Source organism: Rhinoderma darwinii, unplaced genomic scaffold, assembly GCF_050947455.1.
Source record: "Rhinoderma darwinii isolate aRhiDar2 unplaced genomic scaffold, aRhiDar2.hap1 Scaffold_422, whole genome shotgun sequence".
Lineage (NCBI taxonomy): Eukaryota > Metazoa > Chordata > Amphibia > Anura > Rhinodermatidae > Rhinoderma > Rhinoderma darwinii.
Window position 1 is genome coordinate 110,989 of NW_027463769.1, and position 26,846 is coordinate 137,834.

General features: G+C 47.8%; 18 non-coding genes across 18 annotated transcripts; all 18 read left to right on the forward strand.

The window, feature by feature from the left end:
* The first annotated feature begins 498 nt into the window (after positions 1-498).
* On the forward strand, positions 499-689 carry LOC142710102 (U2 spliceosomal RNA). The gene has a single exon (XR_012869210.1). It is a non-coding gene; the product is annotated as a U2 spliceosomal RNA (small nuclear RNA).
* A 1,296-nt stretch (positions 690-1,985) lies between these two features.
* Positions 1,986-2,176, forward strand: LOC142710103 (U2 spliceosomal RNA). Its single transcript, XR_012869211.1, has one exon. It is a non-coding gene; the product is annotated as a U2 spliceosomal RNA (small nuclear RNA).
* A 1,289-nt stretch (positions 2,177-3,465) lies between these two features.
* LOC142710106 (U2 spliceosomal RNA) lies at positions 3,466-3,656 on the forward strand. The gene has a single exon (XR_012869213.1). It is a non-coding gene; the product is annotated as a U2 spliceosomal RNA (small nuclear RNA).
* Positions 3,657-4,960: 1,304 nt separating this feature from the next.
* Positions 4,961-5,151, forward strand: LOC142710107 (U2 spliceosomal RNA). Its single transcript, XR_012869214.1, has one exon. It is a non-coding gene; the product is annotated as a U2 spliceosomal RNA (small nuclear RNA).
* Positions 5,152-6,443: 1,292 nt separating this feature from the next.
* Positions 6,444-6,634, forward strand: LOC142710108 (U2 spliceosomal RNA). The gene has a single exon (XR_012869215.1). It is a non-coding gene; the product is annotated as a U2 spliceosomal RNA (small nuclear RNA).
* Positions 6,635-7,914: 1,280 nt separating this feature from the next.
* Positions 7,915-8,105, forward strand: LOC142710109 (U2 spliceosomal RNA). Its single transcript, XR_012869216.1, has one exon. It is a non-coding gene; the product is annotated as a U2 spliceosomal RNA (small nuclear RNA).
* A 1,296-nt stretch (positions 8,106-9,401) lies between these two features.
* Positions 9,402-9,592, forward strand: LOC142710110 (U2 spliceosomal RNA). Its single transcript, XR_012869217.1, has one exon. It is a non-coding gene; the product is annotated as a U2 spliceosomal RNA (small nuclear RNA).
* A 1,272-nt stretch (positions 9,593-10,864) lies between these two features.
* LOC142710111 (U2 spliceosomal RNA) lies at positions 10,865-11,055 on the forward strand. Its single transcript, XR_012869218.1, has one exon. It is a non-coding gene; the product is annotated as a U2 spliceosomal RNA (small nuclear RNA).
* A 1,296-nt stretch (positions 11,056-12,351) lies between these two features.
* Positions 12,352-12,542, forward strand: LOC142710112 (U2 spliceosomal RNA). Its single transcript, XR_012869219.1, has one exon. It is a non-coding gene; the product is annotated as a U2 spliceosomal RNA (small nuclear RNA).
* A 1,296-nt stretch (positions 12,543-13,838) lies between these two features.
* LOC142710113 (U2 spliceosomal RNA) lies at positions 13,839-14,029 on the forward strand. Its single transcript, XR_012869220.1, has one exon. It is a non-coding gene; the product is annotated as a U2 spliceosomal RNA (small nuclear RNA).
* A 1,284-nt stretch (positions 14,030-15,313) lies between these two features.
* Positions 15,314-15,504, forward strand: LOC142710114 (U2 spliceosomal RNA). Its single transcript, XR_012869221.1, has one exon. It is a non-coding gene; the product is annotated as a U2 spliceosomal RNA (small nuclear RNA).
* A 1,268-nt stretch (positions 15,505-16,772) lies between these two features.
* Positions 16,773-16,963, forward strand: LOC142710188 (U2 spliceosomal RNA). The gene has a single exon (XR_012869287.1). It is a non-coding gene; the product is annotated as a U2 spliceosomal RNA (small nuclear RNA).
* Positions 16,964-18,259: 1,296 nt separating this feature from the next.
* Positions 18,260-18,450, forward strand: LOC142710116 (U2 spliceosomal RNA). Its single transcript, XR_012869222.1, has one exon. It is a non-coding gene; the product is annotated as a U2 spliceosomal RNA (small nuclear RNA).
* A 1,316-nt stretch (positions 18,451-19,766) lies between these two features.
* LOC142710118 (U2 spliceosomal RNA) lies at positions 19,767-19,957 on the forward strand. Its single transcript, XR_012869224.1, has one exon. It is a non-coding gene; the product is annotated as a U2 spliceosomal RNA (small nuclear RNA).
* A 1,288-nt stretch (positions 19,958-21,245) lies between these two features.
* LOC142710119 (U2 spliceosomal RNA) lies at positions 21,246-21,436 on the forward strand. The gene has a single exon (XR_012869225.1). It is a non-coding gene; the product is annotated as a U2 spliceosomal RNA (small nuclear RNA).
* Positions 21,437-22,740: 1,304 nt separating this feature from the next.
* Positions 22,741-22,931, forward strand: LOC142710120 (U2 spliceosomal RNA). Its single transcript, XR_012869226.1, has one exon. It is a non-coding gene; the product is annotated as a U2 spliceosomal RNA (small nuclear RNA).
* Positions 22,932-24,219: 1,288 nt separating this feature from the next.
* Positions 24,220-24,410, forward strand: LOC142710121 (U2 spliceosomal RNA). Its single transcript, XR_012869227.1, has one exon. It is a non-coding gene; the product is annotated as a U2 spliceosomal RNA (small nuclear RNA).
* A 1,292-nt stretch (positions 24,411-25,702) lies between these two features.
* On the forward strand, positions 25,703-25,893 carry LOC142710122 (U2 spliceosomal RNA). Its single transcript, XR_012869228.1, has one exon. It is a non-coding gene; the product is annotated as a U2 spliceosomal RNA (small nuclear RNA).
* Positions 25,894-26,846: the final 953 nt, after the last annotated feature.

Sequence of the window (26,846 nt, forward strand, 5' to 3'; positions counted from 1 at the left end):
ACCGTCTTATATAAAGTTCAGACGGAACTTTGCACGTGTCATAGTGGAGCCCTCAGGATTCCAGAGCCAGCTTTCTGACATCATAATGGGGCCTCAGAGATAAAAGCCTGGGCCCAGGCAGTGTTGGTCAGTGCTGCTCAGCAGGCAGCACTGGACTGGACTGGATTACAGCTGATACAAGGTGTGAAGGAACAAGGGGTGGCTGTGGGCATGCACTTGCTGCCGCTGCCAGTGTTTATCTGCATGGCAGCAGGGCATTTGGGCGTTGCCAGGAAGGCGTTTTTATGTAGATTCCTCCTCTTTCAGCACTGCATTGTGGTGCAAGCAAAAGAAGCAAATCCTGTCTGGCTTCCTCTCCGGCCTTTATTCACCTCCCGTGTAGCTGTGAGTGTGTGAGCCTGCAGGGCCCCATGGAATTGCCTAGAAGTAGGCTGAATCGCTGCAAGGGCTGAACAGCAGTATCGGGCAGGCTCGGGCAACGCGCGGCCCGTTCGGGTTATCGCTTCTCGGCCTTTTGGCTAAGATCAAGTGTAGTATCTGTTCTTATCAGTTTAATATCTGATACGTCCCCTATCTGGGGACCATATATTAAATGGATTTTTAGAACAGGGAGATGGAAATAGAGCTTGCTCTGTCCACTCCACGCATTGACCTGGTATTGCAGTATTTCCAGGACCGGTGCACCCTTTCCTTATGTGTTGACTAAAAGCAGATTCCAAAAGTGTTTTTTGTCTTTGCTATTGTTTCTGTCTTTCTGAAGGGATCTCCCCTTTTAATCCCATTATTTCAACACCTGTTGGACAATGCATGAGTGATAATGAGCTCATTGATTAAATGCAATTAATGAATAGATTGCCACCTCTTGTTGTGTGTCGTCTGTGTTTCTGTGTTTCCGGCATTTCACATTGGAACACCTCATTCACCTTCCTTGTCTTCTCTCCGCCCTCCCTTTTAGGTAAGTTAAAGAGCTGCACCTGAGCCAGCCACTGATTGATTGATTGATTGATTGATTGATTGATTGATTGATTGATTGATTGATTGATTGATGCAGCACAACAGTCAAATAGTGGAGTGGAGTAGGGGAACAGCAAACAGCCAATAAAGCAGCCCGCCCGCTCGCCTGCCCGCCACAATGGACCTACCTGTGTACACTAGATGGATGTGATGGAATGTACTGTCGTCCCTACATTTCAAGAAGAAGTAAGAATTGCAGTTGCAACAAAGCCTTGCTTGCCTACAAAGAGAGCAGCAATTTGGATTTGTTACTATGTTACCTAGAAGAATAACAAACTGTGCAAGGATGGAGGTTGTAGGAGCAAGGAGAAGTTGTCTGTAAAGTTGGTGGATGCCTATTTTCCATTTTGCAGTCCCTTGTCTCCCTCTTGTGGCCTCCTGGAGGCAACTAGCTGTGCAAAAAAAAGACAGCCTGGCGGCCGGCTGTTGCAGTGTTGCCCTCTCAGGCAACACTGAGTGACTGACTGAGCCTCACCGTCTTATATAAAGTTCAGACGGAACTTTGCACGTGTCATAGTGGAGCCCTCAGGATTCCAGAGCCAGCTTTCTGACATCATAATGGGGCCTCAGAGATAAAAGCCTGGGCCCAGGCAGTGTTGGTCAGTGCTGCTCAGCAGGCAGCACTGGACTGGACTGGATTACAGCTGATACAAGGTGTGAAGGAACAAGGGGTGGCTGTGGGCATGCACTTGCTGCCGCTGCCAGTGTTTATCTGCATGGCAGCAGGGCATTTGGGCGTTGCCAGGAAGGCGTTTTTATGTAGATTCCTCCTCTTTCAGCACTGCATTGTGGTGCAAGCAAAAGAAGCAAATCCTGTCTGGCTTCCTCTCCGGCCTTTATTCACCTCCCGTGTAGCTGTGAGTGTGTGAGCCTGCAGGGCCCCATGGAATTGCCTAGAAGTAGGCTGAATCGCTGCAAGGGCTGAACAGCAGTATCGGGCAGGCTCGGGCAACACGCGGCCCGTTCGGGTTATCGCTTCTCGGCCTTTTGGCTAAGATCAAGTGTAGTATCTGTTCTTATCAGTTTAATATCTGATACGTCCCCTATCTGGGGACCATATATTAAATGGATTTTTAGAACAGGGAGATGGAAATAGAGCTTGCTCTGTCCACTCCACGCATTGACCTGGTATTGCAGTATTTCCAGGACCGGTGCACCCTTTCCTTATGTGTTGACTAAAAGCAGATTCCAAAAGTGTTTTTTGTCTTTGCTATTGTTTCTGTCTTTCTGAAGGGATCTCCCCTTTTAATCCCATTATTTCAACACCTGTTGGACAATGCATGAGTGATAATGAGCTCATTGATTAAATGCAATTAATGAATAGATTGCCACCTCTTGTTGTGTGTCGTCTGTGTTTCTGTGTTTCCGGCATTTCACATTGGAACACCTCATTCACCTTCCTTGTCTTCTCTCCGCCCTCCCTTTTAGGTAAGTTAAAGAGCTGCACCTGAGCCAGCCACTGATTGATTGATTGATTGATTGATTGATTGATTGATTGATTGATTGATTGATTGCAGCACAACAGTCAAATAGTGGAGTGGAGTAGGGGAACAGCAAACAGCCAATAAAGCAGCCCGCCCGCTCGCCTGCCCGCCACAATGGACCTACCTGTGTACACTAGATGGATGTGATGGAATGTACTGTCGTCCCTACATTTCAAGAAGAAGTAAGAATTGCAGTTGCAACAAAGCCTTGCTTGCCTACAAAGAGAGCAGCAATTTGGATTTGTTACTATGTTACCTAGAAGAATAACAAACTGTGCAAGGATGGAGGTTGTAGGAGCAAGGAGAAGTTGTCTGTAAAGTTGGTGGATGCCTATTTTCCATTTTGCAGTCCCTTGTCTCCCTCTTGTGGCCTCCTGGAGGCAACTAGCTGTGCAAAAAAAAGACAGCCTGGCGGCCGGCTGTTGCAGTGTTGCCCTCTCAGGCAACACTGAGTGACTGACTGAGCCTCACCGTCTTATATAAAGTTCAGACGGAACTTTGCACGTGTCATAGTGGAGCCCTCAGGATTCCAGAGCCAGCTTTCTGACATCATAATGGGGCCTCAGAGATAAAAGCCTGGGCCCAGGCAGTGTTGGTCAGTGCTGCTCAGCAGGCAGCACTGGACTGGACTGGATTACAGCTGATACAAGGTGTGAAGGAACAAGGGGTGGCTGTGGGCATGCACTTGCTGCCGCTGCCAGTGTTTATCTGCATGGCAGCAGGGCATTTGGGCGTTGCCAGGAAGGCGTTTTTATGTAGATTCCTCCTCTTTCAGCACTGCATTGTGGTGCAAGCAAAAGAAGCAAATCCTGTCTGGCTTCCTCTCCGGCCTTTATTCACCTCCCGTGTAGCTGTGAGTGTGTGAGCCTGCAGGGCCCCATGGAATTGCCTAGAAGTAGGCTGAATCGCTGCAAGGGCTGAACAGCAGTATCGGGCAGGCTCGGGCAACGCGCGGCCCGTTCGGGTTATCGCTTCTCGGCCTTTTGGCTAAGATCAAGTGTAGTATCTGTTCTTATCAGTTTAATATCTGATACGTCCCCTATCTGGGGACCATATATTAAATGGATTTTTAGAACAGGGAGATGGAAATAGAGCTTGCTCTGTCCACTCCACGCATTGACCTGGTATTGCAGTATTTCCAGGACCGGTGCACCCTTTCCTTATGTGTTGACTAAAAGCAGATTCCAAAAGTGTTTTTTGTCTTTGCTATTGTTTCTGTCTTTCTGAAGGGATCTCCCCTTTTAATCCCATTATTTCAACACCTGTTGGACAATGCATGAGTGATAATGAGCTCATTGATTAAATGCAATTAATGAATAGATTGCCACCTCTTGTTGTGTGTCGTCTGTGTTTCTGTGTTTCCGGCATTTCACATTGGAACACCTCATTCACCTTCCTTGTCTTCTCTCCGCCCTCCCTTTTAGGTAAGTTAAAGAGCTGCACCTGAGCCAGCCACTGATTGATTGATTGATTGATTGATTGATTGATTGATTGATTGATTGATTGATTGATTGATTGATTGATGCAGCACAACAGTCAAATAGTGGAGTGGAGTAGGGGAACAGCAAACAGCCAATAAAGCAGCCCGCCCGCTCGCCTGCCCGCCACAATGGACCTACCTGTGTACACTAGATGGATGTGATGGAATGTACTGTCGTCCCTACATTTCAAGAAGAAGTAAGAATTGCAGTTGCAACAAAGCCTTGCTTGCCTACAAAGAGAGCAGCAATTTGGATTTGTTACTATGTTACCTAGAAGAATAACAAACTGTGCAAGGATGGAGGTTGTAGGAGCAAGGAGAAGTTGTCTGTAAAGTTGGTGGATGCCTATTTTCCATTTTGCAGTCCCTTGTCTCCCTCTTGTGGCCTCCTGGAGGCAACTAGCTGTGCAAAAAAAAGACAGCCTGGCGGCCGGCTGTTGCAGTGTTGCCCTCTCAGGCAACACTGAGTGACTGACTGAGCCTCACCGTCTTATATAAAGTTCAGACGGAACTTTGCACGTGTCATAGTGGAGCCCTCAGGATTCCAGAGCCAGCTTTCTGACATCATAATGGGGCCTCAGAGATAAAAGCCTGGGCCCAGGCAGTGTTGGTCAGTGCTGCTCAGCAGGCAGCACTGGACTGGACTGGATTACAGCTGATACAAGGTGTGAAGGAACAAGGGGTGGCTGTGGGCATGCACTTGCTGCCGCTGCCAGTGTTTATCTGCATGGCAGCAGGGCATTTGGGCGTTGCCAGGAAGGCGTTTTTATGTAGATTCCTCCTCTTTCAGCACTGCATTGTGGTGCAAGCAAAATAAGCAAATCCTGTCTGGCTTCCTCTCCGGCCTTTATTCACCTCCCGTGTAGCTGTGAGTGTGTGAGCCTGCAGGGCCCCATGGAATTGCCTAGAAGTAGGCTGAATCGCTGCAAGGGCTGAACAGCAGTATCGGGCAGGCTCGGGCAACGCGCGGCCCGTTCGGGTTATCGCTTCTCGGCCTTTTGGCTAAGATCAAGTGTAGTATCTGTTCTTATCAGTTTAATATCTGATACGTCCCCTATCTGGGGACCATATATTAAATGGATTTTTAGAACAGGGAGATGGAAATAGAGCTTGCTCTGTCCACTCCACGCATTGACCTGGTATTGCAGTATTTCCAGGACCGGTGCACCCTTTCCTTATGTGTTGACTAAAAGCAGATTCCAAAAGTGTTTTTTGTCTTTGCTATTGTTTCTGTCTTTCTGAAGGGATCTCCCCTTTTAATCCCATTATTTCAACACCTGTTGGACAATGCATGAGTGATAATGAGCTCATTGATTAAATGCAATTAATGAATAGATTGCCACCTCTTGTTGTGTGTCGTCTGTGTTTCTGTGTTTCCGGCATTTCACATTGGAACACCTCATTCACCTTCCTTGTCTTCTCTCCGCCCTCCCTTTTAGGTAAGTTAAAGAGCTGCACCTGAGCCAGCCACTGATTGATTGATTGATTGATTGATTGATTGATTGATTGATTGATTGATTGATTGATGCAGCACAACAGTCAAATAGTGGAGTGGAGTAGGGGAACAGCAAACAGCCAATAAAGCAGCCCGCCCGCTCGCCTGCCCGCCACAATGGACCTACCTGTGTACACTAGATGGATGTGATGGAATGTACTGTCGTCCCTACATTTCAAGAAGAAGTAAGAATTGCAGTTGCAACAAAGCCTTGCTTGCCTACAAAGAGAGCAGCAATTTGGATTTGTTACTATGTTACCTAGAAGAATAACAAACTGTGCAAGGATGGAGGTTGTAGGAGCAAGGAGAAGTTGTCTGTAAAGTTGGTGGATGCCTATTTTCCATTTTGCAGTCCCTTGTCTCCCTCTTGTGGCCTCCTGGAGGCAACTAGCTGTGCAAAAAAAAGACAGCCTGGCGGCCGGCTGTTGCAGTGTTGCCCTCTCAGGCAACACTGAGTGACTGACTGAGCCTCACCGTCTTATATAAAGTTCAGACGGAACTTTGCACGTGTCATAGTGGAGCCCTCAGGATTCCAGAGCCAGCTTTCTGACATCATAATGGGGCCTCAGAGATAAAAGCCTGGGCCCAGGCAGTGTTGGTCAGTGCTGCTCAGCAGGCAGCACTGGACTGGACTGGATTACAGCTGATACAAGGTGTGAAGGAACAAGGGGTGGCTGTGGGCATGCACTTGCTGCCGCTGCTAGTGTTTATCTGCATGGCAGCAGGGCATTTGGGCGTTGCCAGGAAGGCGTTTTTATGTAGATTCCTCCTCTTTCAGCATTGCATTGTGGTGCAAGCAAAAGAAGCAAATCCTGTCTGGCTTCCTCTCCGGCCTTTATTCACCTCCCGTGTAGCTGTGAGTGTGTGAGCCTGCAGGGCCCCATGGAATTGCCTAGAAGTAGGCTGAATCGCTGCAAGGGCTGAACAGCAGTATCGGGCAGGCTCGGGCAACGCGCGGCCCGTTCGGGTTATCGCTTCTCGGCCTTTTGGCTAAGATCAAGTGTAGTATCTGTTCTTATCAGTTTAATATCTGATACGTCCCCTATCTGGGGACCATATATTAAATGGATTTTTAGAACAGGGAGATGGAAATAGAGCTTGCTCTGTCCACTCCACGCATTGACCTGGTATTGCAGTATTTCCAGGACCGGTGCACCCTTTCCTTATGTGTTGACTAAAAGCAGATTCCAAAAGTGTTTTTTGTCTTTGCTATTGTTTCTGTCTTTCTGAAGGGATCTCCCCTTTTAATCCCATTATTTCAACACCTGTTGGACAATGCATGAGTGATAATGAGCTCATTGATTAAATGCAATTAATGAATAGATTGCCACCTCTTGTTGTGTGTCGTCTGTGTTTCTGTGTTTCCGGCATTTCACATTGGAACACCTCATTCACCTTCCTTGTCTTCTCTCCGCCCTCCCTTTTAGGTAAGTTAAAGAGCTGCACCTGAGCCAGCCACTGATTGATTGATTGATTGATTGATTGATTGATTGATTGATTGATGCAGCACAACAGTCAAATAGTGGAGTGGAGTAGGGGAACAGCAAACAGCCAATAAAGCAGCCCGCCCGCTCGCCTGCCCGCCACAATGGACCTACCTGTGTACACTAGATGGATGTGATGGAATGTACTGTCGTCCCTACATTTCAAGAAGAAGTAAGAATTGCAGTTGCAACAAAGCCTTGCTTGCCTACAAAGAGAGCAGCAATTTGGATTTGTTACTATGTTACCTAGAAGAATAACAAACTGTGCAAGGATGGAGGTTGTAGGAGCAAGGAGAAGTTGTCTGTAAAGTTGGTGGATGCCTATTTTCCATTTTGCAGTCCCTTGTCTCCCTCTTGTGGCCTCCTGGAGGCAACTAGCTGTGCAAAAAAAAGACAGCCTGGCGGCCGGCTGTTGCAGTGTTGCCCTCTCAGGCAACACTGAGTGACTGACTGAGCCTCACCGTCTTATATAAAGTTCAGACGGAACTTTGCACGTGTCATAGTGGAGCCCTCAGGATTCCAGAGCCAGCTTTCTGACATCATAATGGGGCCTCAGAGATAAAAGCCTGGGCCCAGGCAGTGTTGGTCAGTGCTGCTCAGCAGGCAGCACTGGACTGGACTGGATTACAGCTGATACAAGGTGTGAAGGAACAAGGGGTGGCTGTGGGCATGCACTTGCTGCCGCTGCCAGTGTTTATCTGCATGGCAGCAGGGCATTTGGGCGTTGCCAGGAAGGCGTTTTTATGTAGATTCCTCCTCTTTCAGCACTGCATTGTGGTGCAAGCAAAAGAAGCAAATCCTGTCTGGCTTCCTCTCCGGCCTTTATTCACCTCCCGTGTAGCTGTGAGTGTGTGAGCCTGCAGGGCCCCATGGAATTGCCTAGAAGTAGGCTGAATCGCTGCAAGGGCTGAACAGCAGTATCGGGCAGGCTCGGGCAACGCGCGGCCCGTTCGGGTTATCGCTTCTCGGCCTTTTGGCTAAGATCAAGTGTAGTATCTGTTCTTATCAGTTTAATATCTGATACGTCCCCTATCTGGGGACCATATATTAAATGGATTTTTAGAACAGGGAGATGGAAATAGAGCTTGCTCTGTCCACTCCACGCATTGACCTGGTATTGCAGTATTTCCAGGACCGGTGCACCCTTTCCTTATGTGTTGACTAAAAGCAGATTCCAAAAGTGTTTTTTGTCTTTGCTATTGTTTCTGTCTTTCTGAAGGGATCTCCCCTTTTAATCCCATTATTTCAACACCTGTTGGACAATGCATGAGTGATAATGAGCTCATTGATTAAATGCAATTAATGAATAGATTGCCACCTCTTGTTGTGTGTCGTCTGTGTTTCTGTGTTTCCGGCATTTCACATTGGAACACCTCATTCACCTTCCTTGTCTTCTCTCCGCCCTCCCTTTTAGGTAAGTTAAAGAGCTGCACCTGAGCCAGCCACTGATTGATTGATTGATTGATTGATTGATTGATTGATTGATTGATTGATTGATTGATTGATGCAGCACAACAGTCAAATAGTGGAGTGGAGTAGGGGAACAGCAAACAGCCAATAAAGCAGCCCGCCCGCTCGCCTGCCCGCCACAATGGACCTACCTGTGTACACTAGATGGATGTGATGGAATGTACTGTCGTCCCTACATTTCAAGAAGAAGTAAGAATTGCAGTTGCAACAAAGCCTTGCTTGCCTACAAAGAGAGCAGCAATTTGGATTTGTTACTATGTTACCTAGAAGAATAACAAACTGTGCAAGGATGGAGGTTGTAGGAGCAAGGAGAAGTTGTCGGTAAAGTTGGTGGATGCCTATTTTCCATTTTGCAGTCCCTTGTCTCCCTCTTGTGGCCTCCTGGAGGCAACTAGCTGTGCAAAAAAAAGACAGCCTGGCGGCCGGCTGTTGCAGTGTTGCCCTCTCAGGCAACACTGAGTGACTGACTGAGCCTCACCGTCTTATATAAAGTTCAGACGGAACTTTGCACGTGTCATAGTGGAGCCCTCAGGATTCCAGAGCCAGCTTTCTGACATCATAATGGGGCCTCAGAGATAAAAGCCTGGGCCCAGGCAGTGTTGGTCAGTGCTGCTCAGCAGGCAGCACTGGACTGGACTGGATTACAGCTGATACAAGGTGTGAAGGAACAAGGGGTGGCTGTGGGCATGCACTTGCTGCCGCTGCCAGTGTTTATCTGCATGGCAGCAGGGCATTTGGGCGTTGCCAGGAAGGCGTTTTTATGTAGATTCCTCCTCTTTCAGCACTGCATTGTGGTGCAAGCAAAAGAAGCAAATCCTGTCTGGCTTCCTCTCCGGCCTTTATTCACCTCCCGTGTAGCTGTGAGTGTGTGAGCCTGCAGGGCCCCATGGAATTGCCTAGAAGTAGGCTGAATCGCTGCAAGGGCTGAACAGCAGTATCGGGCAGGCTCGGGCAACGCGCGGCCCGTTCGGGTTATCGCTTCTCGGCCTTTTGGCTAAGATCAAGTGTAGTATCTGTTCTTATCAGTTTAATATCTGATACGTCCCCTATCTGGGGACCATATATTAAATGGATTTTTAGAACAGGGAGATGGAAATAGAGCTTGCTCTGTCCACTCCACGCATTGACCTGGTATTGCAGTATTTCCAGGACCGGTGCACCCTTTCCTTATGTGTTGACTAAAAGCAGATTCCAAAAGTGTTTTTTGTCTTTGCTATTGTTTCTGTCTTTCTGAAGGGATCTCCCCTTTTAATCCCATTATTTCAACACCTGTTGGACAATGCATGAGTGATAATGAGCTCATTGATTAAATGCAATTAATGAATAGATTGCCACCTCTTGTTGTGTGTCGTCTGTGTTTCTGTGTTTCCGGCATTTCACATTGGAACACCTCATTCACCTTCCTTGTCTTCTCTCCGCCCTCCCTTTTAGGTAAGTTAAAGAGCTGCACCTGAGCCAGCCACTGATTGATTGATTGATTGATTGATTGATTGATTGATTGATTGATTGATTGATTGATTGCAGCACAACAGTCAAATAGTGGAGTGGAGTAGGGGAACAGCAAACAGCCAATAAAGCAGCCCGCCCGCTCGCCTGCCCGCCACAATGGACCTACCTGTGTACACTAGATGGATGTGATGGAATGTACTGTCGTCCCTACATTTCAAGAAGAAGTAAGAATTGCAGTTGCAACAAAGCCTTGCTTGCCTACAAAGAGAGCAGCAATTTGGATTTGTTACTATGTTACCTAGAAGAATAACAAACTGTGCAAGGATGGAGGTTGTAGGAGCAAGGAGAAGTTGTCTGTAAAGTTGGTGGATGCCTATTTTCCATTTTGCAGTCCCTTGTCTCCCTCTTGTGGCCTCCTGGAGGCAACTAGCTGTGCAAAAAAAAGACAGCCTGGCGGCCGGCTGTTGCAGTGTTGCCCTCTCAGGCAACACTGAGTGACTGACTGAGCCTCACCGTCTTATATAAAGTTCAGACGGAACTTTGCACGTGTCATAGTGGAGCCCTCAGGATTCCAGAGCCAGCTTTCTGACATCATAATGGGGCCTCAGAGATAAAAGCCTGGGCCCAGGCAGTGTTGGTCAGTGCTGCTCAGCAGGCAGCACTGGACTGGACTGGATTACAGCTGATACAAGGTGTGAAGGAACAAGGGGTGGCTGTGGGCATGCACTTGCTGCCGCTGCCAGTGTTTATCTGCATGGCAGCAGGGCATTTGGGCGTTGCCAGGAAGGCGTTTTTGCACTGCATTGTGGTGCAAGCAAAAGAAGCAAATCCTGTCTGGCTTCCTCTCCGGCCTTTATTCACCTCCCGTGTAGCTGTGAGTGTGTGAGCCTGCAGGGCCCCATGGAATTGCCTAGAAGTAGGCTGAATCGCTGCAAGGGCTGAACAGCAGTATCGGGCAGGCTCGGGCAACGCGCGGCCCGTTCGGGTTATCGCTTCTCGGCCTTTTGGCTAAGATCAAGTGTAGTATCTGTTCTTATCAGTTTAATATCTGATACGTCCCCTATCTGGGGACCATATATTAAATGGATTTTTAGAACAGGGAGATGGAAATAGAGCTTGCTCTGTCCACTCCACGCATTGACCTGGTATTGCAGTATTTCCAGGACCGGTGCACCCTTTCCTTATGTGTTGACTAAAAGCAGATTCCAAAAGTGTTTTTTGTCTTTGCTATTGTTTCTGTCTTTCTGAAGGGATCTCCCCTTTTAATCCCATTATTTCAACACCTGTTGGACAATGCATGAGTGATAATGAGCTCATTGATTAAATGCAATTAATGAATAGATTGCCACCTCTTGTTGTGTGTCGTCTGTGTTTCTGTGTTTCCGGCATTTCACATTGGAACACCTCATTCACCTTCCTTGTCTTCTCTCCGCCCTCCCTTTTAGGTAAGTTAAAGAGCTGCACCTGAGCCAGCCACTGATTGATTGATTGATTGATTGATTGATTGATTGATTGATTGATTGATTGATTGATTGATGCAGCACAACAGTCAAATAGTGGAGTGGAGTAGGGGAACAGCAAACAGCCAATAAAGCAGCCCGCCCGCTCGCCTGCCCGCCACAATGGACCTACCTGTGTACACTAGATGGATGTGATGGAATGTACTGTCGTCCCTACATTTCAAGAAGAAGTAAGAATTGCAGTTGCAACAAAGCCTTGCTTGCCTACAAAGAGAGCAGCAATTTGGATTTGTTACTATGTTACCTAGAAGAATAACAAACTGTGCAAGGATGGAGGTTGTAGGAGCAAGGAGAAGTTGTCGGTAAAGTTGGTGGATGCCTATTTTCCATTTTGCAGTCCCTTGTCTCCCTCTTGTGGCCTCCTGGAGGCAACTAGCTGTGCAAAAAAAAGACAGCCTGGCGGCCGGCTGTTGCAGTGTTGCCCTCTCAGGCAACACTGAGTGACTGACTGAGCCTCACCGTCTTATATAAAGTTCAGACGGAACTTTGCACGTGTCATAGTGGAGCCCTCAGGATTCCAGAGCCAGCTTTCTGACATCATAATGGGGCCTCAGAGATAAAAGCCTGGGCCCAGGCAGTGTTGGTCAGTGCTGCTCAGCAGGCAGCACTGGACTGGACTGGATTACAGCTGATACAAGGTGTGAAGGAACAAGGGGTGGCTGTGGGCATGCACTTGCTGCCGCTGCCAGTGTTTATCTGCATGGCAGCAGGGCATTTGGGCGTTGCCAGGAAGGCGTTTTTATGTAGATTCCTCCTCTTTCAGCACTGCATTGTGGTGCAAGCAAAAGAAGCAAATCCTGTCTGGCTTCCTCTCCGGCCTTTATTCACCTCCCGTGTAGCTGTGAGTGTGTGAGCCTGCAGGGCCCCATGGAATTGCCTAGAAGTAGGCTGAATCGCTGCAAGGGCTGAACAGCAGTATCGGGCAGGCTCGGGCAACGCGCGGCCCGTTCGGGTTATCGCTTCTCGGCCTTTTGGCTAAGATCAAGTGTAGTATCTGTTCTTATCAGTTTAATATCTGATACGTCCCCTATCTGGGGACCATATATTAAATGGATTTTTAGAACAGGGAGATGGAAATAGAGCTTGCTCTGTCCACTCCACGCATTGACCTGGTATTGCAGTATTTCCAGGACCGGTGCACCCTTTCCTTATGTGTTGACTAAAAGCAGATTCCAAAAGTGTTTTTTGTCTTTGCTATTGTTTCTGTCTTTCTGAAGGGATCTCCCCTTTTAATCCCATTATTTCAACACCTGTTGGACAATGCATGAGTGATAATGAGCTCATTGATTAAATGCAATTAATGAATAGATTGCCACCTCTTGCTGTGTGTCGTCTGTGTTTCTGTGTTTCCGGCATTTCACATTGGAACACCTCATTCACCTTCCTTGTCTTCTCTCCGCCCTCCCTTTTAGGTAAGTTAAAGAGCTGCACCTGAGCCAGCCACTGATTGATTGATTGATTGATTGATTGATTGATTGATTGATTGATTGATTGATTGATTGATGCAGCACAACAGTCAAATAGTGGAGTGGAGTAGGGGAACAGCAAACAGCCAATAAAGCAGCCCGCCCGCTCGCCTGCCCGCCACAATGGACCTACCTGTGTACACTAGATGGATGTGATGGAATGTACTGTCGTCCCTACATTTCAAGAAGAAGTAAGAATTGCAGTTGCAACAAAGCCTTGCTTGCCTACAAAGAGAGCAGCAATTTGGATTTGTTACTATGTTACCTAGAAGAATAACAAACTGTGCAAGGATGGAGGTTGTAGGAGCAAGGAGAAGTTGTCTGTAAAGTTGGTGGATGCCTATTTTCCATTTTGCAGTCCCTTGTCTCCCTCTTGTGGCCTCCTGGAGGCAACTAGCTGTGCAAAAAAAAGACAGCCTGGCGGCCGGCTGTTGCAGTGTTGCCCTCTCAGGCAACACTGAGTGACTGACTGAGCCTCACCGTCTTATATAAAGTTCAGACGGAACTTTGCACGTGTCATAGTGGAGCCCTCAGGATTCCAGAGCCAGCTTTCTGACATCATAATGGGGCCTCAGAGATAAAAGCCTGGGCCCAGGCAGTGTTGGTCAGTGCTGCTCAGCAGGCAGCACTGGACTGGACTGGATTACAGCTGATACAAGGTGTGAAGGAACAAGGGGTGGCTGTGGGCATGCACTTGCTGCCGCTGCCAGTGTTTATCTGCATGGCAGCAGGGCATTTGGGCGTTGCCAGGAAGGCGTTTTTATGTAGATTCCTCCTCTTTCAGCACTGCATTGTGGTGCAAGCAAAAGAAGCAAATCCTGTCTGGCTTCCTCTCCGGCCTTTATTCACCTCCCGTGTAGCTGTGAGTGTGTGAGCCTGCAGGGCCCCATGGAATTGCCTAGAAGTAGGCTGAATCGCTGCAAGGGCTGAACAGCAGTATCGGGCAGGCTCGGGCAACGCGCGGCCCGTTCGGGTTATCGCTTCTCGGCCTTTTGGCTAAGATCAAGTGTAGTATCTGTTCTTATCAGTTTAATATCTGATACGTCCCCTATCTGGGGACCATATATTAAATGGATTTTTAGAACAGGGAGATGGAAATAGAGCTTGCTCTGTCCACTCCACGCATTGACCTGGTATTGCAGTATTTCCAGGACCGGTGCACCCTTTCCTTATGTGTTGACTAAAAGCAGATTCCAAAAGTGTTTTTTGTCTTTGCTATTGTTTCTGTCTTTCTGAAGGGATCTCCCCTTTTAATCCCATTATTTCAACACCTGTTGGACAATGCATGAGTGATAATGAGCTCATTGATTAAATGCAATTAATGAATAGATTGCCACCTCTTGTTGTGTGTCGTCTGTGTTTCTGTGTTTCCGGCATTTCACATTGGAACACCTCATTCACCTTCCTTGTCTTCTCTCCGCCCTCCCTTTTAGGTAAGTTAAAGAGCTGCACCTGAGCCAGCCACTGATTGATTGATTGATTGATTGATTGATTGATTGATTGATTGATTGATGCAGCACAACAGTCAAATAGTGGAGTGGAGTAGGGGAACAGCAAACAGCCAATAAAGCAGCCCGCCCGCTCGCCTGCCCGCCACAATGGACCTACCTGTGTACACTAGATGGATGTGATGGAATGTACTGTCGTCCCTACATTTCAAGAAGAAGTAAGAATTGCAGTTGCAACAAAGCCTTGCTTGCCTACAAAGAGAGCAGCAATTTGGATTTGTTACTATGTTACCTAGAAGAATAACAAACTGTGCAAGGATGGAGGTTGTAGGAGCAAGGAGAAGTTGTCTGTAAAGTTGGTGGATGCCTATTTTCCATTTTGCAGTCCCTTGTCTCCCTCTTGTGGCCTCCTGGAGGCAACTAGCTGTGCAAAAAAAAGACAGCCTGGCGGCCGGCTGTTGCAGTGTTGCCCTCTCAGGCAACACTGAGTGACTGACTGAGCCTCACCGTCTTATATAAAGTTCAGACGGAACTTTGCACGTGTCATAGTGGAGCCCTCAGGATTCCAGAGCCAGCTTTCTGACATCATAATGGGGCCTCAGAGATAAAAGCCTGGGCCCAGGCAGTGTTGGTCAGTGCTGCTCAGCAGGCAGCACTGGACTGGACTGGATTACAGCTGATACAAGGTGTGAAGGAACAAGGGGTGGCTGTGGGCATGCACTTGCTGCCGCTGCCAGTGTTTATCTGCATGGCAGCAGGGCATTTGGGCGTTGCCAGGAAGGCGTTTTTATGTAGATTCCTCCTCTTTCAGCACTGCATTGTGGTGCAAGCAAAAGAAGCAAATCCTGTCTGGCTTCCTCTCCGGCCTTTATTCACCTCCCGTGTAGCTGTGAGTGTGTGAGCCTGCAGGGCCCCATGGAATTGCCTAGAAGTAGGCTGAATCGCTGCAAGGGCTGAACAGCAGTATCGGGCAGGCTCGGGCAACGCGCGGCCCGTTCGGGTTATCGCTTCTCGGCCTTTTGGCTAAGATCAAGTGTAGTATCTGTTCTTATCAGTTTAATATCTGATACGTCCCCTATCTGGGGACCATATATTAAATGGATTTTTAGAACAGGGAGATGGAAATAGAGCTTGCTCTGTCCACTCCACGCATTGACCTGGTATTGCAGTATTTCCAGGACCGGTGCACCCTTTCCTTATGTGTTGACTAAAAGCAGATTCCAAAAGTGTTTTTTGTCTTTGCTATTGTTTCTGTCTTTCTGAAGGGATCTCCCCTTTTAATCCCATTATTTCAACACCTGTTGGACAATGCATGAGTGATAATGAGCTCATTGATTAAATGCAATTAATGAATAGATTGCCACCTCTTGTTGTGTGTCGTCTGTGTTTCTGTGTTTCCGGCATTTCACATTGGAACACCTCATTCACCTTCCTTGTCTTCTCTCCGCCCTCCCTTTTAGGTAAGTTAAAGAGCTGCACCTGAGCCAGCCACTGATTGATTGATTGATTGATTGATTGATTGATGCAGCACAACAGTCAAATAGTGGAGTGGAGTAGGGGAACAGCAAACAGCCAATAAAGCAGCCCGCCCGCTCGCCTGCCCGCCACAATGGACCTACCTGTGTACACTAGATGGATGTGATGGAATGTACTGTCGTCCCTACATTTCAAGAAGAAGTAAGAATTGCAGTTGCAACAAAGCCTTGCTTGCCTACAAAGAGAGCAGCAATTTGGATTTGTTACTATGTTACCTAGAAGAATAACAAACTGTGCAAGGATGGAGGTTGTAGGAGCAAGGAGAAGTTGTCTGTAAAGTTGGTGGATGCCTATTTTCCATTTTGCAGTCCCTTGTCTCCCTCTTGTGGCCTCCTGGAGGCAACTAGCTGTGCAAAAAAAAGACAGCCTGGCGGCCGGCTGTTGCAGTGTTGCCCTCTCAGGCAACACTGAGTGACTGACTGAGCCTCACCGTCTTATATAAAGTTCAGACGGAACTTTGCACGTGTCATAGTGGAGCCCTCAGGATTCCAGAGCCAGCTTTCTGACATCATAATGGGGCCTCAGAGATAAAAGCCTGGGCCCAGGCAGTGTTGGTCAGTGCTGCTCAGCAGGCAGCACTGGACTGGACTGGATTACAGCTGATACAAGGTGTGAAGGAACAAGGGGTGGCTGTGGGCATGCACTTGCTGCCGCTGCCAGTGTTTATCTGCATGGCAGCAGGGCATTTGGGCGTTGCCAGGAAGGCGTTTTTATGTAGATTCCTCCTCTTTCAGCACTGCATTGTGGTGCAAGCAAAAGAAGCAAATCCTGTCTGGCTTCCTCTCCGGCCTTTATTCACCTCCCGTGTAGCTGTGAGTGTGTGAGCCTGCAGGGCCCCATGGAATTGCCTAGAAGTAGGCTGAATCGCTGCAAGGGCTGAACAGCAGTATCGGGCAGGCTCGGGCAACGCGCGGCCCGTTCGGGTTATCGCTTCTCGGCCTTTTGGCTAAGATCAAGTGTAGTATCTGTTCTTATCAGTTTAATATCTGATAAGTCCCCTATCTGGGGACCATATATTAAATGGATTTTTAGAACAGGGAGATGGAAATAGAGCTTGCTCTGTCCACTCCACGCATTGACCTGGTATTGCAGTATTTCCAGGACCGGTGCACCCTTTCCTTATGTGTTGACTAAAAGCAGATTCCAAAAGTGTTTTTTGTCTTTGCTATTGTTTCTGTCTTTCTGAAGGGATCTCCCCTTTTAATCCCATTATTTCAACACCTGTTGGACAATGCATGAGTGATAATGAGCTCATTGATTAAATGCAATTAATGAATAGATTGCCACCTCTTGTTGTGTGTCGTCTGTGTTTCTGTGTTTCCGGCATTTCACATTGGAACACCTCATTCACCTTCCTTGTCTTCTCTCCGCCCTCCCTTTTAGGTAAGTTAAAGAGCTGCACCTGAGCCAGCCACTGATTGATTGATTGATTGATTGATTGATTGATTGATTGATTGATTGATTGATTGATTGATGCAGCACAACAGTCAAATAGTGGAGTGGAGTAGGGGAACAGCAAACAGCCAATAAAGCAGCCCGCCCGCTCGCCTGCCCGCCACAATGGACCTACCTGTGTACACTAGATGGATGTGATGGAATGTACTGTCGTCCCTACATTTCAAGAAGAAGTAAGAATTGCAGTTGCAACAAAGCCTTGCTTGCCTACAAAGAGAGCAGCAATTTGGATTTGTTACTATGTTACCTAGAAGAATAACAAACTGTGCAAGGATGGAGGTTGTAGGAGCAAGGAGAAGTTGTCTGTAAAGTTGGTGGATGCCTATTTTCCATTTTGCAGTCCCTTGTCTCCCTCTTGTGGCCTCCTGGAGGCAACTAGCTGTGCAAAAAAAAGACAGCCTGGCGGCCGGCTGTTGCAGTGTTGCCCTCTCAGGCAACACTGAGTGACTGACTGAGCCTCACCGTCTTATATAAAGTTCAGACGGAACTTTGCACGTGTCATAGTGGAGCCCTCAGGATTCCAGAGCCAGCTTTCTGACATCATAATGGGGCCTCAGAGATAAAAGCCTGGGCCCAGGCAGTGTTGGTCAGTGCTGCTCAGCAGGCAGCACTGGACTGGACTGGATTACAGCTGATACAAGGTGTGAAGGAACAAGGGGTGGCTGTGGGCATGCACTTGCTGCCGCTGCCAGTGTTTATCTGCATGGCAGCAGGGCATTTGGGCGTTGCCAGGAAGGCGTTTTTATGTAGATTCCTCCTCTTTCAGCACTGCATTGTGGTGCAAGCAAAAGAAGCAAATCCTGTCTGGCTTCCTCTCCGGCCTTTATTCACCTCCCGTGTAGCTGTGAGTGTGTGAGCCTGCAGGGCCCCATGGAATTGCCTAGAAGTAGGCTGAATCGCTGCAAGGGCTGAACAGCAGTATCGGGCAGGCTCGGGCAACGCGCGGCCCGTTCGGGTTATCGCTTCTCGGCCTTTTGGCTAAGATCAAGTGTAGTATCTGTTCTTATCAGTTTAATATCTGATACGTCCCCTATCTGGGGACCATATATTAAATGGATTTTTAGAACAGGGAGATGGAAATAGAGCTTGCTCTGTCCACTCCACGCATTGACCTGGTATTGCAGTATTTCCAGGACCGGTGCACCCTTTCCTTATGTGTTGACTAAAAGCAGATTCCAAAAGTGTTTTTTGTCTTTGCTATTGTTTCTGTCTTTCTGAAGGGATCTCCCCTTTTAATCCCATTATTTCAACACCTGTTGGACAATGCATGAGTGATAATGAGCTCATTGATTAAATGCAATTAATGAATAGATTGCCACCTCTTGTTGTGTGTCGTCTGTGTTTCTGTGTTTCCGGCATTTCACATTGGAACACCTCATTCACCTTCCTTGTCTTCTCTCCGCCCTCCCTTTTAGGTAAGTTAAAGAGCTGCACCTGAGCCAGCCACTGATTGATTGATTGATTGATTGATTGATTGATTGATTGATTGATTGATTGATTGATTGATTGATTGATTGATTGATTGATGCAGCACAACAGTCAAATAGTGGAGTGGAGTAGGGGAACAGCAAACAGCCAATAAAGCAGCCCGCCCGCTCGCCTGCCCGCCACAATGGACCTACCTGTGTACACTAGATGGATGTGATGGAATGTACTGTCGTCCCTACATTTCAAGAAGAAGTAAGAATTGCAGTTGCAACAAAGCCTTGCTTGCCTACAAAGAGAGCAGCAATTTGGATTTGTTACTATGTTACCTAGAAGAATAACAAACTGTGCAAGGATGGAGGTTGTAGGAGCAAGGAGAAGTTGTCTGTAAAGTTGGTGGATGCCTATTTTCCATTTTGCAGTCCCTTGTCTCCCTCTTGTGGCCTCCTGGAGGCAACTAGCTGTGCAAAAAAAAGACAGCCTGGCGGCCGGCTGTTGCAGTGTTGCCCTCTCAGGCAACACTGAGTGACTGACTGAGCCTCACCGTCTTATATAAAGTTCAGACGGAACTTTGCACGTGTCATAGTGGAGCCCTCAGGATTCCAGAGCCAGCTTTCTGACATCATAATGGGGCCTCAGAGATAAAAGCCTGGGCCCAGGCAGTGTTGGTCAGTGCTGCTCAGCAGGCAGCACTGGACTGGACTGGATTACAGCTGATACAAGGTGTGAAGGAACAAGGGGTGGCTGTGGGCATGCACTTGCTGCCGCTGCCAGTGTTTATCTGCATGGCAGCAGGGCATTTGGGCGTTGCCAGGAAGGCGTTTTTATGTAGATTCCTCCTCTTTCAGCACTGCATTGTGGTGCAAGCAAAAGAAGCAAATCCTGTCTGGCTTCCTCTCCGGCCTTTATTCACCTCCCGTGTAGCTGTGAGTGTGTGAGCCTGCAGGGCCCCATGGAATTGCCTAGAAGTAGGCTGAATCGCTGCAAGGGCTGAACAGCAGTATCGGGAAGGCTCGGGCAACGCGCGGCCCGTTCGGGTTATCGCTTCTCGGCCTTTTGGCTAAGATCAAGTGTAGTATCTGTTCTTATCAGTTTAATATCTGATACGTCCCCTATCTGGGGACCATATATTAAATGGATTTTTAGAACAGGGAGATGGAAATAGAGCTTGCTCTGTCCACTCCACGCATTGACCTGGTATTGCAGTATTTCCAGGACCGGTGCACCCTTTCCTTATGTGTTGACTAAAAGCAGATTCCAAAAGTGTTTTTTGTCTTTGCTATTGTTTCTGTCTTTCTGAAGGGATCTCCCCTTTTAATCCCATTATTTCAACACCTGTTGGACAATGCATGAGTGATAATGAGCTCATTGATTAAATGCAATTAATGAATAGATTGCCACCTCTTGTTGTGTGTCGTCTGTGTTTCTGTGTTTCCGGCATTTCACATTGGAACACCTCATTCACCTTCCTTGTCTTCTCTCCGCCCTCCCTTTTAGGTAAGTTAAAGAGCTGCACCTGAGCCAGCCACTGATTGATTGATTGATTGATTGATTGATTGATTGATTGATTGATTGATTGATGCAGCACAACAGTCAAATAGTGGAGTGGAGTAGGGGAACAGCAAACAGCCAATAAAGCAGCCCGCCCGCTCGCCTGCCCGCCACAATGGACCTACCTGTGTACACTAGATGGATGTGATGGAATGTACTGTCGTCCCTACATTTCAAGAAGAAGTAAGAATTGCAGTTGCAACAAAGCCTTGCTTGCCTACAAAGAGAGCAGCAATTTGGATTTGTTACTATGTTACCTAGAAGAATAACAAACTGTGCAAGGATGGAGGTTGTAGGAGCAAGGAGAAGTTGTCTGTAAAGTTGGTGGATGCCTATTTTCCATTTTGCAGTCCCTTGTCTCCCTCTTGTGGCCTCCTGGAGGCAACTAGCTGTGCAAAAAAAAGACAGCCTGGCGGCCGGCTGTTGCAGTGTTGCCCTCTCAGGCAACACTGAGTGACTGACTGAGCCTCACCGTCTTATATAAAGTTCAGACGGAACTTTGCACGTGTCATAGTGGAGCCCTCAGGATTCCAGAGCCAGCTTTCTGACATCATAATGGGGCCTCAGAGATAAAAGCCTGGGCCCAGGCAGTGTTGGTCAGTGCTGCTCAGCAGGCAGCACTGGACTGGACTGGATTACAGCTGATACAAGGTGTGAAGGAACAAGGGGTGGCTGTGGGCATGCACTTGCTGCCGCTGCCAGTGTTTATCTGCATGGCAGCAGGGCATTTGGGCGTTGCCAGGAAGGCGTTTTTATGTAGATTCCTCCTCTTTCAGCACTGCATTGCGGTGCAAGCAAAAGAAGCAAATCCTGTCTGGCTTCCTCTCCGGCCTTTATTCACCTCCCGTGTAGCTGTGAGTGTGTGAGCCTGCAGGGCCCCATGGAATTGCCTAGAAGTAGGCTGAATCGCTGCAAGGGCTGAACAGCAGTATCGGGCAGGCTCGGGCAACGCGCGGCCCGTTCGGGTTATCGCTTCTCGGCCTTTTGGCTAAGATCAAGTGTAGTATCTGTTCTTATCAGTTTAATATCTGATACGTCCCCTATCTGGGGACCATATATTAAATGGATTTTTAGAACAGGGAGATGGAAATAGAGCTTGCTCTGTCCACTCCACGCATTGACCTGGTATTGCAGTATTTCCAGGACCGGTGCACCCTTTCCTTATGTGTTGACTAAAAGCAGATTCCAAAAGTGTTTTTTGTCTTTGCTATTGTTTCTGTCTTTCTGAAGGGATCTCCCCTTTTAATCCCATTATTTCAACACCTGTTGGACAATGCATGAGTGATAATGAGCTCATTGATTAAATGCAATTAATGAATAGATTGCCACCTCTTGTTGTGTGTCGTCTGTGTTTCTGTGTTTCCGGCATTTCACATTGGAACACCTCATTCACCTTCCTTGTCTTCTCTCCGCCCTCCCTTTTAGGTAAGTTAAAGAGCTGCACCTGAGCCAGCCACTGATTGATTGATTGATTGATTGATTGATTGATTGATTGATTGATTGATTGATTGATTGATTGATTGATGCAGCACAACAGTCAAATAGTGGAGTGGAGTAGGGGAACAGCAAACAGCCAATAAAGCAGCCCGCCCGCTCGCCTGCCCGCCACAATGGACCTACCTGTGTACACTAGATGGATGTGATGGAATGTACTGTCGTCCCTACATTTCAAGAAGAAGTAAGAATTGCAGTTGCAACAAAGCCTTGCTTGCCTACAAAGAGAGCAGCAATTTGGATTTGTTACTATGTTACCTAGAAGAATAACAAACTGTGCAAGGATGGAGGTTGTAGGAGCAAGGAGAAGTTGTCTGTAAAGTTGGTGGATGCCTATTTTCCATTTTGCAGTCCCTTGTCTCCCTCTTGTGGCCTCCTGGAGGCAACTAGCTGTGCAAAAAAAAGACAGCCTGGCGGCCGGCTGTTGCAGTGTTGCCCTCTCAGGCAACACTGAGTGACTGACTGAGCCTCACCGTCTTATATAAAGTTCAGACGGAACTTTGCACGTGTCATAGTGGAGCCCTCAGGATTCCAGAGCCAGCTTTCTGACATCATAATGGGGCCTCAGAGATAAAAGCCTGGGCCCAGGCAGTGTTGGTCAGTGCTGCTCAGCAGGCAGCACTGGACTGGACTGGATTACAGCTGATACAAGGTGTGAAGGAACAAGGGGTGGCTGTGGGCATGCACTTGCTGCCGCTGCCAGTGTTTATCTGCATGGCAGCAGGGCATTTGGGCGTTGCCAGGAAGGCGTTTTTATGTAGATTCCTCCTCTTTCAGCACTGCATTGTGGTGCAAGCAAAAGAAGCAAATCCTGTCTGGCTTCCTCTCCGGCCTTTATTCACCTCCCGTGTAGCTGTGAGTGTGTGAGCCTGCAGGGCCCCATGGAATTGCCTAGAAGTAGGCTGAATCGCTGCAAGGGCTGAACAGCAGTATCGGGAAGGCTCGGGCAACGCGCGGCCCGTTCGGGTTATCGCTTCTCGGCCTTTTGGCTAAGATCAAGTGTAGTATCTGTTCTTATCAGTTTAATATCTGATACGTCCCCTATCTGGGGACCATATATTAAATGGATTTTTAGAACAGGGAGATGGAAATAGAGCTTGCTCTGTCCACTCCACGCATTGACCTGGTATTGCAGTATTTCCAGGACCGGTGCACCCTTTCCTTATGTGTTGACTAAAAGCAGATTCCAAAAGTGTTTTTTGTCTTTGCTATTGTTTCTGTCTTTCTGAAGGGATCTCCCCTTTTAATCCCATTATTTCAACACCTGTTGGACAATGCATGAGTGATAATGAGCTCATTGATTAAATGCAATTAATGAATAGATTGCCACCTCTTGTTGTGTGTCGTCTGTGTTTCTGTGTTTCCGGCATTTCACATTGGAACACCTCATTCACCTTCCTTGTCTTCTCTCCGCCCTCCCTTTTAGGTAAGTTAAAGAGCTGCACCTGAGCCAGCCACTGATTGATTGATTGATTGATTGATTGATTGATTGATTGATTGATTGATTGATGCAGCACAACAGTCAAATAGTGGAGTGGAGTAGGGGAACAGCAAACAGCCAATAAAGCAGCCCGCCCGCTCGCCTGCCCGCCACAATGGACCTACCTGTGTACACTAGATGGATGTGATGGAATGTACTGTCGTCCCTACATTTCAAGAAGAAGTAAGAATTGCAGTTGCAACAAAGCCTTGCTTGCCTACAAAGAGAGCAGCAATTTGGATTTGTTACTATGTTACCTAGAAGAATAACAAACTGTGCAAGGATGGAGGTTGTAGGAGCAAGGAGAAGTTGTCTGTAAAGTTGGTGGATGCCTATTTTCCATTTTGCAGTCCCTTGTCTCCCTCTTGTGGCCTCCTGGAGGCAACTAGCTGTGCAAAAAAAAGACAGCCTGGCGGCCGGCTGTTGCAGTGTTGCCCTCTCAGGCAACACTGAGTGACTGACTGAGCCTCACCGTCTTATATAAAGTTCAGACGGAACTTTGCACGTGTCATAGTGGAGCCCTCAGGATTCCAGAGCCAGCTTTCTGACATCATAATGGGGCCTCAGAGATAAAAGCCTGGGCCCAGGCAGTGTTGGTCAGTGCTGCTCAGCAGGCAGCACTGGACTGGACTGGATTACAGCTGATACAAGGTGTGAAGGAACAAGGGGTGGCTGTGGGCATGCACTTGCTGCCGCTGCCAGTGTTTATCTGCATGGCAGCAGGGCATTTGGGCGTTGCCAGGAAGGCGTTTTTATGTAGATTCCTCCTCTTTCAGCACTGCATTGCGGTGCAAGCAAAAGAAGCAAATCCTGTCTGGCTTCCTCTCCGGCCTTTATTCACCTCCCGTGTAGCTGTGAGTGTGTGAGCCTGCAGGGCCCCATGGAATTGCCTAGAAGTAGGCTGAATCGCTGCAAGGGCTGAACAGCAGTATCGGGCAGGCTCGGGCAACGCGCGGCCCGTTCGGGTTATCGCTTCTCGGCCTTTTGGCTAAGATCAAGTGTAGTATCTGTTCTTATCAGTTTAATATCTGATACGTCCCCTATCTGGGGACCATATATTAAATGGATTTTTAGAACAGGGAGATGGAAATAGAGCTTGCTCTGTCCACTCCACGCATTGACCTGGTATTGCAGTATTTCCAGGACCGGTGCACCCTTTCCTTATGTGTTGACTAAAAGCAGATTCCAAAAGTGTTTTTTGTCTTTGCTATTGTTTCTGTCTTTCTGAAGGGATCTCCCCTTTTAATCCCATTATTTCAACACCTGTTGGACAATGCATGAGTGATAATGAGCTCATTGATTAAATGCAATTAATGAATAGATTGCCACCTCTTGTTGTGTGTCGTCTGTGTTTCTGTGTTTCCGGCATTTCACATTGGAACACCTCATTCACCTTCCTTGTCTTCTCTCCGCCCTCCCTTTTAGGTAAGTTAAAGAGCTGCACCTGAGCCAGCCACTGATTGATTGATTGATTGATTGATTGATTGATTGATTGATTGATTGATTGATTGATGCAGCACAACAGTCAAATAGTGGAGTGGAGTAGGGGAACAGCAAACAGCCAATAAAGCAGCCCGCCCGCTCGCCTGCCCGCCACAATGGACCTACCTGTGTACACTAGATGGATGTGATGGAATGTACTGTCGTCCCTACATTTCAAGAAGAAGTAAGAATTGCAGTTGCAACAAAGCCTTGCTTGCCTACAAAGAGAGCAGCAATTTGGATTTGTTACTATGTTACCTAGAAGAATAACAAACTGTGCAAGGATGGAGGTTGTAGGAGCAAGGAGAAGTTGTCTGTAAAGTTGGTGGATGCCTATTTTCCATTTTGCAGTCCCTTGTCTCCCTCTTGTGGCCTCCTGGAGGCAACTAGCTGTGCAAAAAAAAGACAGCCTGGCGGCCGGCTGTTGCAGTGTTGCCCTCTCAGGCAACACTGAGTGACTGACTGAGCCTCACCGTCTTATATAAAGTTCAGACGGAACTTTGCACGTGTCATAGTGGAGCCCTCAGGATTCCAGAGCCAGCTTTCTGACATCATAATGGGGCCTCAGAGATAAAAGCCTGGGCCCAGGCAGTGTTGGTCAGTGCTGCTCAGCAGGCAGCACTGGACTGGACTGGATTACAGCTGATACAAGGTGTGAAGGAACAAGGGGTGGCTGTGGGCATGCACTTGCTGCCGCTGCCAGTGTTTATCTGCATGGCAGCAGGGCATTTGGGCGTTGCCAGGAAGGCGTTTTTATGTAGATTCCTCCTCTTTCAGCACTGCATTGTGGTGCAAGCAAAAGAAGCAAATCCTGTCTGGCTTCCTCTCCGGCCTTTATTCACCTCCCGTGTAGCTGTGAGTGTGTGAGCCTGCAGGGCCCCATGGAATTGCCTAAAAGTAGGCTGAATCGCTGCAAGGGCTGAACAGCAGTATCGGGCAGGCTCGGGCAACGCGCGGCCCGTTCGGGTTATCGCTTCTCGGCCTTTTGGCTAAGATCAAGTGTAGTATCTGTTCTTATCAGTTTAATATCTGATACGTCCCCTATCTGGGGACCATATATTAAATGGATTTTTAGAACAGGGAGATGGAAATAGAGCTTGCTCTGTCCACTCCACGCATTGACCTGGTATTGCAGTATTTCCAGGACCGGTGCACCCTTTCCTTATGTGTTGACTAAAAGCAGATTCCAAAAGTGTTTTTTGTCTTTGCTATTGTTTCTGTCTTTCTGAAGGGATCTCCCCTTTTAATCCCATTATTTCAACACCTGTTGGACAATGCATGAGTGATAATGAGCTCATTGATTAAATGCAATTAATGAATAGATTGCCACCTCTTGTTGTGTGTCGTCTGTGTTTCTGTGTTTCCGGCATTTCACATTGGAACACCTCATTCACCTTCCTTGTCTTCTCTCCGCCCTCCCTTTTAGGTAAGTTAAAGAGCTGCACCTGAGCCAGCCACTGATTGATTGATTGATTGATTGATTGATTGATTGATTGATTGATTGATTGATGCAGCACAACAGTCAAATAGTGGAGTGGAGTAGGGGAACAGCAAACAGCCAATAAAGCAGCCCGCCCGCTCGCCTGCCCGCCACAATGGACCTACCTGTGTACACTAGATGGATGTGATGGAATGTACTGTCGTCCCTACATTTCAAGAAGAAGTAAGAATTGCAGTTGCAACAAAGCCTTGCTTGCCTACAAAGAGAGCAGCAATTTGGATTTGTTACTATGTTACCTAGAAGAATAACAAACTGTGCAAGGATGGAGGTTGTAGGAGCAAGGAGAAGTTGTCTGTAAAGTTGGTGGATGCCTATTTTCCATTTTGCAGTCCCTTGTCTCCCTCTTGTGGCCTCCTGGAGGCAACTAGCTGTGCAAAAAAAAGACAGCCTGGCGGCCGGCTGTTGCAGTGTTGCCCTCTCAGGCAACACTGAGTGACTGACTGAGCCTCACCGTCTTATATAAAGTTCAGACGGAACTTTGCACGTGTCATAGTGGAGCCCTCAGGATTCCAGAGCCAGCTTTCTGACATCATAATGGGGCCTCAGAGATAAAAGCCTGGGCCCAGGCAGTGTTGGTCAGTGCTGCTCAGCAGGCAGCACTGGACTGGACTG